This window comes from Solanum lycopersicum, chromosome 7 (assembly GCF_036512215.1).
Source record: "Solanum lycopersicum chromosome 7, SLM_r2.1".
Lineage (NCBI taxonomy): Eukaryota > Viridiplantae > Streptophyta > Magnoliopsida > Solanales > Solanaceae > Solanum > Solanum lycopersicum.
The window spans coordinates 9,280,222-9,290,992 of NC_090806.1; positions in this window are offsets into that span (position 1 = coordinate 9,280,222).

Below are 10,771 nucleotides of genomic sequence, written 5' to 3' on the forward strand. Positions count from 1 at the left end.
CCTAAAAAGGACTCCACATGATAGACATTTACTATCATACAAATACTTTATAACACTCCCCTTGAATGTCTAATTCATAGATGATGTGCCTCATCAAAAACCTTACTAAAAAAAACTTTAAGAAAATAAAAACTCTAGTAAATGAAAAGAGTACACATATCTATTAATATGCATCTAGGCTGCCTCATTAAAAACCTTACAAGGAAAACCCAGTGGGACAAAACCTGGTAAGGGAAAAAGAGTACAACGCGTACTCACTCCCCCCTAATGAAACATCAATCCAGAGACTTGAATCTTCGCATTCCAAGCTTGTGCACAATCTTCTTGAAAGTTGCAGTTGGTAGAGACTTGGTGAATAGATCAGCCACATTGTTACTTGAACGAATCTGTTGCACATTTATATCACCATTCTTTTGAAGTTCATGTGTATAGAAAAGCTTCGGTGAAATGTGCTTTGTTCTATCTCCTTTTATGAATCCTCCCTTAAGTTGTGTTATGCATGCTGCATTATCTTCATATAGAGTGGTGGGTACTTTATCACATTTCAAACCACATTTCTCTCGAATGAGATGTATCATAGACCTTAACCACACACATTCTCTACTTGCTTAATGAATAACTATTATTTCAGCATGATTAGATGAAGTGGCTACGATGGACTGCTTTGTAGATCTCCAAGATATGGCAGCCCCCCACATATAAACACATAGGCTGTTTGGGATCGAGCTTTGTGTGGATTAGATAAATATCCCGCATCAGCATAACCAACAAGATTTGGGCTACAATTAACAGAATAAAATAAGCCCATATTAGTTGTCCCTTTAAGATATCGCAAAATATGTTTGATCCCATTCCAATGTCTCCTAGTAGGAGCAGAACTATACCTTGCTAAGTAGTATTAGCAAGATACATTAGTGCACCAATTGCACTAAGATATGGTACTTCAGAACCAAGATTTCTTCATCCTTTTCTTGAGGTCGGAATGGATCCTTATTCACATCAAGTAACCGAACAACCATCGGAGTACTTAATGGATGCGCTTCATCCATACAACATCTTTTCAACATTTTTTCTGTGTAGGCAGATTGACAAACAAAAGTATCATTTGTCAAATGCTCAATTTGCAAACCAAAACATAATTTTGTCCTTCCTAGATCTTTCATCTCAAATTCATTCTTTAAATAATCAATTACCTTTTGAAGCTCTATTGGAGTTCCAATAAGATTTATGTCATCAACATAAATAGGAAGTACAACAAATTCCGATATTGTTTTCTTTATAAAGACACATGGACAAATTGCATCATTTGTATAACCTTCCTTAATTAAATACTCACTAAGACGGTTATACCACATGGGCTCAGATTGCTTCAAACCATATAATGATCTTTGCAATTTAATTGAATACATTTCTCGAGATTTTGAATTACATGATTTAGGCAATCGCAAATCCTTCAGGAATTTTCATGTATATCTCATTATTAAATGATCCATAAAGGTAGGTTGTAACCACATCCATCAAATGCATTTCAAGTTGCTCATGGACTGTGAAACTAATGAGATAAACCAATGTTATTGCATCCATAACGGGTGAGTATGTCTCTTCATATTCGACGCCAGGCCTTTGAGAAAATCCTTGTGCCACAAGGCGTGCTTTAAACCTTTGTATTTCATTTTTCTCATTTCTTTTTTGCACAAAAATCCATTTGTAACCAACAGGTTTAATACCATTAGGTGTTTGAACTATAGGTCCAAAAACTTCATGCTTGCCAAGTGAATTCAACTCTGATTGAATTGCTTCTTGCCATTTTGGCCAATCATTTCGTTGTCGACATTCTATAACATATTGAGGTTCATGATCCTCATTATCTTGCATGATATTTGTTGCAATATTATATGCAAAGACATAATCAACCACTATTTCTAATCGATCCATATTAGTTTCAACATCTCTTAAATTTATGGATAGTTCATTATTTCCTTGAGTTTCAAGTTCTTGATTCTTTCATGAATATCAGATAGTGTCATCTTGACATTTAATCTTTCTTTTTCTAGGATTTTGATCCTTAGACCCCAATGGTCTACCACGCTTTAGGTGTGTTTTTGACTCATTAGCTATGACACTAGTCGATGGTCCTTTAGGGACATCAATTCGAATTGGGACATTCTCTGTAGGAATATGTGATTTAGTAATTCTTTTCAAATCTGTAAATGTGTCTGGCATTTGATTTGCAATTTTCTGCAGATGAATAATCTTTTGTACTTCTTGTTTGCATGTGGAAGAATATGGATCAAGATGAGACAGTGATAAATTTTTCCACAAAATTTCTCGTTTTATTTCACTATTCTCTCCCCCTAATTTTGGGAAAACTGTCTCATCAAACCGATAATCTGCAAATCTAGCAGTAAACATGTCTCCAGTCAATGGTTCAAGATAGCGAATAATGGAGGGTGACTCAAACCCAACATATATTCCTAACCTTCTTTGAGAGCCCATCTTAGTGCGGTTTGGTGGTGCCACAGGCACATGTACAATACTTCCAAAAATTCTTAGATGGTATATATTAGGTTCTTGACCCATAACCAATTGCAATAGAGAAACCTTATGATAACTTGGCGGTCTGAGACGAATAAGTGTTACAGCATGCAAAATTGCATGTCCCCACACAGAAGTGGGCAACTTCGTTTTCATAAGCAATGGTCTTGCTATTAATTTCAAACGTTTAATTAATGACTCTGCGAGACCATTCTGAGTATGAACATGAGCAACAGAGTGTTCAACTCTTATACCAGTCGCTAAACAATAATCATGAAATGATTGGGATGAAAACTCTGCAGCATTATCAAGACGAATGGACTTAATCTGATTATTAGGAAAGTGTGCCCTTAACCTTATTATTTGTGCCAATAATTTTGCAAATGCCAAGTTACGAGATGACAATAGGCACACATGAGACCATCTAGAAGAAACATCTATTAGAACCATAAAATATCTAAATGACCCACTAGGTGGGTGAATAGGTCCACAAATATCCCCATGTATACGTTCCAAGAACGCAGGGGACTCAATCTTAACTTTCATTGGTGATGGTCTCACAATTAACTTGCCTTGATAACAAGCAGTACAAGAAAATTCACCATTTAAAAGAACTTTTAGGTCTTTTAGTCGATGTCCATTCGAATTTTCTATAGTTCGTCTCATCATTATTGAACCAGGATGTCCTAGACGATCATGCCAAAGTACAAATGTATTGGAATCAGTAAACTTCTTATTTACTATAAAATGTTTCTCAATTGCACTAATTTTTTTCCAATACAAGCCAAAAGATAAAGTAGGAAACTTTTCTATAACATATGTTTGCCCAGAGACATACTCGGTGATACCAAGATATTCAAGATTTATTTCATCCATTGATTGGATATGATAACCATTTTCACGGATATCTTTAAAACTCAACAAGTTTCTCTTAGATTTTGAAGAAAACATAGCATTATTAATGATGAGTTTAGTTCCCTTGGGCAAAATTACAATGACTCTTACAAAACTCTCAATCATATTAGTACTACCAAAAATTATAGTAACATTTATTTTACCCATACTTAAACGAGAAAAAGATTTCTTATTTTTGAATATCGTATGTGTTGTACCAGAATCAATCAAACAAATATCTTCATATTTCGATAATATGTTCTTAGAATTATACGTATCTTCACATGAAATGACATACACAAAATAAATATATATTAAATATTAGTGTTGTCAAAAGGGTACAATATATTCAAAGGAATAACTTAATAATTAAATATTAGAAATTAAGCCTTAATTTATTGTTTCCTCTAAGTCAAAAACGACTTGTTAGAAAAATAAAATAAAATCATTATTTAATCCCAGTTAGTAATAGACTGCATGTTTTTAACATTAGATCAAATTAAAGACCTAATATAATACAAACACGTGATAAATCCTAGTTAATATCAGAATTTATGTTTTTAACATTAGACCAAGTTAAAGACCTAATATAATACAAACACGTGATAAATTTTAGTATTTGACTAGCTCTATCATATTGAAATCATATAAATAAATCAATGAAAAATATATATTATTTTATTAAGAATTAAGGAACAAGCTAATGAACGACTAAACTAATTTAAAATACTAATACTCATGCAAACAACTACCAAAAAAATATTACTCTTCCATGTTCACAGAACCATCACCAATTAAGTGATCTATTTTCCTTCAGGATGTGCGAAGAAATCTGCTACATCCAAGTGCCTGATGTCAACTTGATTTTCAGAGATAAAATTTGCCTCATGATTTTTCTCTTTCTTCTTTAGTGATTCTTGATAAAGCTCAACCAAGTGTTTGGGAGTACGACAATCACGTGCATAATGACCTCTTCCACCACATCGAAAACAACCTTCCCTAGTTGCTTCACGTTTCTCATCCTTTCTTTTTTTTTCTTTTATTTGATGAATGATTAATGCCAGGAATAGAATTACGTTCTTGACCATAATCACGACCACGACCACGTCCACGACCATGATTAGGACCGCGACCTTTTCCACGCCTATCATGGTGGGCGTACGCCTCATTCACTTCAGGAAGTGGTTCAGATCCAGTAGGTCGATTCTCATGATTTTTCAATAATAAATCATTATTTTACTCGGCCACAAGAAGATGAGAAATTAGTTCAGAATACTTTTTGAAACCTTTCTCTCGATATTGTTGCTGCAAGAGCAAATTCGAGGCATGAAAAGTGGAGAATGTCTTTTCCATCATATCAATCTCACTAACCGTTTCTCCACATAATTTCAATTGAGAAGTGATTCTGAACATGACAGAATTATACTTATGTATAGACTTAAAGTCTTGTAGCCTTAGATGCATCCAATCATATCGTGCCTTTGGATGTATGACCATCTTCAAGTGGTCAAATCTTTCTTTTAGGTTTTTCCACAAAACAAGTGGATCCTTAACTGTCAGATATTCGATTTTCAGAATCTTGTCAAGATGATGACGCAAGAATATCATTGCTCATGCACATTTTTGATTTGATGCCTTATTTTCTTCTTTTATGGTGTCTCCAAGACCCATTGCATCAAGGTGGATTTCATCATCCAACACCCATGAGAGGTAGTTCCTGCCCGAACTTTGAAGGGCAGTGAACTCTAGTTTTGTAAGATTGGCCATTAAATTTAAAAACAAAAGAATAAATAATACCTTTATTAATTCTTCAAATCTAACCTTCACTTTTGAGAAATTAGAGTCTCGTGCTGATTACCTGTTATAAAATTATAGAATAAGAAGAAGAAACTAGAGAGAAAAGAAGAGAAGACTTGTTATTTCTCTTGATGAATTAATTTACAATGAAGAGGAACACTTTATTTATAAGAGAAATCTAACTTGGTCCCCAAGTAAGACTCTTTAATCATATCCTAAAAGGACTCCACATGATACACATTCACTATCATACAAATACTTTAAAACAAATTCCAATTTGTTAGGATGTTCAATTAAATAAAGATTTATCCTTTAAAAGAATAAGGTAAGACACTTTTTCTTTTAACATTATTTTATTACTCAAACTATAATCTAATAATATATGAGATTATTATATTGCATAATAACTACTATATAGTAGCTAAAAAGAAATACATAAAAGAAGGTTGAGAGGTGTTGTTCGAGGGAAATGGAGAGATGGGAAATTGGTGATAGCAAACATAGATTATTGGGAGACTGAATGAGGATTGCATCATGCAATCTCAGCTTCTATATTTGAACTGCAAATTCCAGAGGAATCAAAGTTTATTAGCCCTTAATATTAGTAGTATTTTGTAGCATTTAAACTAAGATGAAGGGGATTCTGTGTCAAGGATGCTTATAACCAGGGGTGTTCGTGGTTCGGTTTGGATCGTTTATTGGTTAAAATCAAAATAAAATCAATCTAGTCGATTTTTTAAATTTCTAAAACCAAATCAAACCAAATGAAAAAAAAAACCCCAAGGGTTTGGTTATTGACGGTTTGATTCGGTTTGATTTAGTTTTTTTTGTGGTTTTTTCGGTGTGAAAGTAATAAACTTTTTAGGACATACGTATCTTGATAAAAAAAAACATCTAGTACATGAACAATCCACAGAAGAACTATTGTTGGTTCAATTCGTAATTAAGTAATACTAGAGTTATCATTACACGAACAAAGTTATTAAATTAAGAAAAAGTGTGTGATTATCTTATGAAAGGTATGGTAGGTAATGAATTTTGATGAAATTGGACTTAGAATTGTAATTGAGCTAAAATTTAAGTGTTAGGCTTGAGAAAATTGTAAAGTTAAAGACTTAAGTTACTTAAAATTTAAAAAAATATTTATATTTAATTTACAAATAAAAAATAAATAATTATAAAATTTGTATTTCTAATTTATCAGTTTGATTTGATTGCTTTTATAGTTGTTTTTAGTAAAATCAAAATTAAATCAAATAATATCAATTTAAAAATTTAAAAATCAAACTTAACCAAATCAAACCAAGTATCGATTTTTTTCAATTGATTTGATTCGGATTACGATTCGATTTGATTGTTTAACCATAACCATGAACATCCCTACTTGTAAACCCCTTCATCTGTCAATGAACTTGCTTAAAATAGTATATTAATAGTTTTTCTTCCTAGACATGAATGCCTAGATTAATAATGTGGTGTAGGGCCTATTGAGCATGCTGAAACATAATTGCAAGTCAAGTGAAAATTGAAGGATGAAATTTCAATCAATTCTAAGCCTTTAACTAGGCAAGAAGGAAGGTCAGTAATATGAGAACTTAAGAGAATGCGTCGTAATACAGATAGCAATACACTCTCTATCGTACAAATACGATAAGGAAACATAATATAACAAAATTATGAGTGAGTTTTGCCCTCAGATAATGTGTCATATTACACATAGCAATACACTCTTTACTGTATAAATACTATAAAGAAAATAGAATATAACAGAACTTGAGTGAGTTTTGCCGTCTGAGAGGGTGTCATATTACACGTAGCAAAATACTCTTCACTGTACAAATACAACAAAGAAACAGATTATAACAGAATCCTGAGTGAGTTTTGTCCTTTGAGAAAGTGTCATATTACACATAGCAATATACTATATACTGTACAAATATGACAAGGAAATAAAATATAACAAACCTTGATTGTGTTTTGCCCTCTGAGAAGGTGTCATATTATACATATCAATACACTCTTTACTGTACAGATACAATAAGAAAATAGAATATAACAGAACCCTAAGTGAGTTTTTCCCTCTAAGAAGGTGTCATATTACACATAGCAATATACTCTCTACAATAATAATATATATATATAAAAAAATACAACAGAACTCTGAGTGAATTTTTCTTCTCAAGCCTCCAAATGGATTTTTTGCTCCTAACATCAACAATTTCACATATACTAGTCGAAGTGCAAGAGGTAGAAGTTCATAAACGACTACATACTGCATCAAGTGTGAAATTTCAAGTCCTTTTTGTGTGAAATGAAATTCTAAGGTAGGCTCTGTGGAAAGTAATGGGGAGAACCGACCACTAAAAAATATATTTAAAATTATACTACCACTTACTCTCTCTTTTTTCACCTTACATTAATGACAAATTAATAAATTAATTAAATGTTATAATCACACTTTAATTTAATTGTACCTTATGATAAATTGTTTGTCAGTCACCTCATCCCTCAAATTCTCGCTCGCCACCCTTGCCTCTATTGCTTATACAAACAGAAACGAAATGTATAAATTGCATTTCTGTTGATATATAGTGAGAGAAAATTGAATATATACACTTGCAAATAAATATATCTTAGTCTTATACACTTATAGCTATACAATACAAATATTCCTCTGCCCAATTTTCTTGTCTTTCTCACTTTCTCGTTTTATACATACACAAATTATACAATTGATTTGTACAACAACTTCTTTCTTTTGTATATATATAACAAATTATACAATTGATTTTCTTGTATATGTACAGCGAATTATACATATCTACAAATATGAATTTTGTATTTGCTATATGTGAAAGTTGACATACATTAATTTACATTCTACATTCCTCTATGGTAAATAATCAATTCAATAAAATCCAAATATAATCTTTAGACTTGTCATTATGGACTAACCCACTCCATTCGGGCTAATCCATATAAGTTTTGAAATATTGAGTGTCAAGTCGAACTAACTCATTTTTTGTGTGGGTCAAAAAATGATCGGCCCAACTCATAAGTATATGGACTACAAGCTTGTCAGGTCAGCATTCTTTTCTTAAAAATATTTTTTTTTGTATTTTTTATAAATTTAAATATTACCATAAATATCAACAAGACAATATTACACGGTATTAGTGTTACTATTCGTTAACTAAATACACAAATAAAATTATCGTAATAATATTTATTAAGTTTGATTTTAAGTAAAAGTATAAATAGCTAAATAAAAATATTAATCTAATTGTTTTTCAATAATCATAATAAAACACAAAAATTATAGCAATATTCCATAGGTTATGGCCTATGTAGTGATTTTCTAAAAAATTTAGCAAATTTTTATTTTATATAGTACATATTTTATAAACATAATTTGAAATTAAATTATAATATTTTAAACTTTAAATATTTTTTGAGTTTAGATTCTTATTTTTTTAGTACTCTATTTTTTTTAATTAATTTTTATTTAGCCCACGAATCGATCCTCTTCATATTTTTCTAGCCCCATCAATTAACAAGCTTATTAAAGTCGAATTAAGATACTTTTTTCTTAAATAAACTAAGTTAAAACATGTCGATCCAATCGACCTTACCCATATTGACTGTAATGAGTAGTTGGACACTTTTCATCATATTTTCTCTTTTCTTTCTATTTTTATGTTGATGAACCATCTGAAGAATAGTTTATATTTATATTTTTCAATTACTTGTATGCAAATCCTAGTGGCTTGGACTGTTTTTGCTTTCTGTTGCCTACTTTTAAATTTGACTTCAAATGAATTTTAGAAGTCAATACTTTACTCTTCAAATCTATGTTGCTTCTTTTAATTTCTCTCTCTCTCTCTCTATATATATATATATATATATTTACTCATTCTCATCTTTTAATTTCTTTAACAAATTCAATTTTCATTTTACTAATTTGATATAGAAAGGCTTTAACAGTGATTTTTAGGTTGTAAATAAATATTAATATTTTAATTTTAAATTTATCAAAAATAATATCTTTATATTTAAAGATAACAATAAATTTACGTACATAATATCACGTATTATCTTCTTCGGGCTCCGCTAACTGTCAAATCATTCAACCTTCCTATTTTATAATTATTTTTGCCACTCCAATGGATAGTTTGTCACTTGTCAATAGGAAAACTTGAAACCATGACTCATCAATAATTCCTAACTCCTTTTTAAAAAAAATAATATATTATGATTTTCCTTTGACAATTTATATTTGGTTTGGTTCAAATCTTTTAAGTACACCTGTGTTTGTCTTAACTATATTTAAATAAATATTATGCAATAAAATTGATACTCCCTCCATTTTAATTAATTTATTATTATTATTTTCTTGCTGACATGTTTTTTTTTTCTCTTCAGCCATGTGGCTTCTTTTCAACTGCTTTTTAAAGAGTAAAATTATGTGTGACAATTTATATTTTCAGCCGGAATTTTGTTATATATGTTAGATATGGTTGCCATTTTTTTTTATTCTAGTGAAATAGTTTTTCACATAGTAATTGAAGTGGTAAATTTTATCTTTAAAAGAGAGGGCTGTAATACATACATTTCAAATAGTTCAAGTGTGAAATTAAAATAAAATGAATATTTTTAAGTGTTTTTTTACACTTAACTCTTAAAAAATGATTTTTTTGTACAATTATTTATTCTGCTTTTCTTGTTGTATGTGTGCGACCACATAATTTAAGAACATTCATACAAATTTTAACTTGTTGACCGAAGGGGACCAACACTTCTAACTTATATTAATATCAAACAAATAAATTAAAATTAAAGAATTAATATCAAACATAAATATCGACTATAAATATCAATAGCAGTACAACTCTTCAATCATATAATTAATTGAAAGTTGTTATAAAAGAACTTACTAAGATTAATATACTAAAAGAAGAAAAATTGAGGAAGTAATATATTTCAAAATGTATATACGTATCTATATGCACAATGACTATTTATAGACATGAGTTTAATACACATATGTATAACTTTGGCCTATTATTGGCCACGTGATAATATCCACAAGTGATGCAACTCTTTCAATGTTTGGGGCCCACGTGGCACTCAAACATATTTTACAACACTCCCCCTTGTATGTCTATGTAAGTATATAGACATATATAATACGCATTACTTGCTGTCTCATTAAAAACCTTTCCAGGAAAATTCAGTGAGATAAAACCTAGACTAAGGAAAAAAGAGTACAGTGCGTATTTTACTCCCCCTGATAAAAACCATGATTCAGATGGTTAAGTTTTCGCATTCCAATTTTCTAAACCATCTTCTCAAGAGTTGAGGCTGGTAAAGATTTGGTAAATAAATCTGTTGGATTATCACTTCAACGAATTTGTCGCACATCAATATCACCATTCTTCTGGAGATCATGTGTGAAGAACAATTTTAGTGAAATGTGTTTCGTTCTATCTCCTTTTATAAAGCCTCCTCTTAATTGAGCTATGCATGCAACATTGTCTTCAAAGAG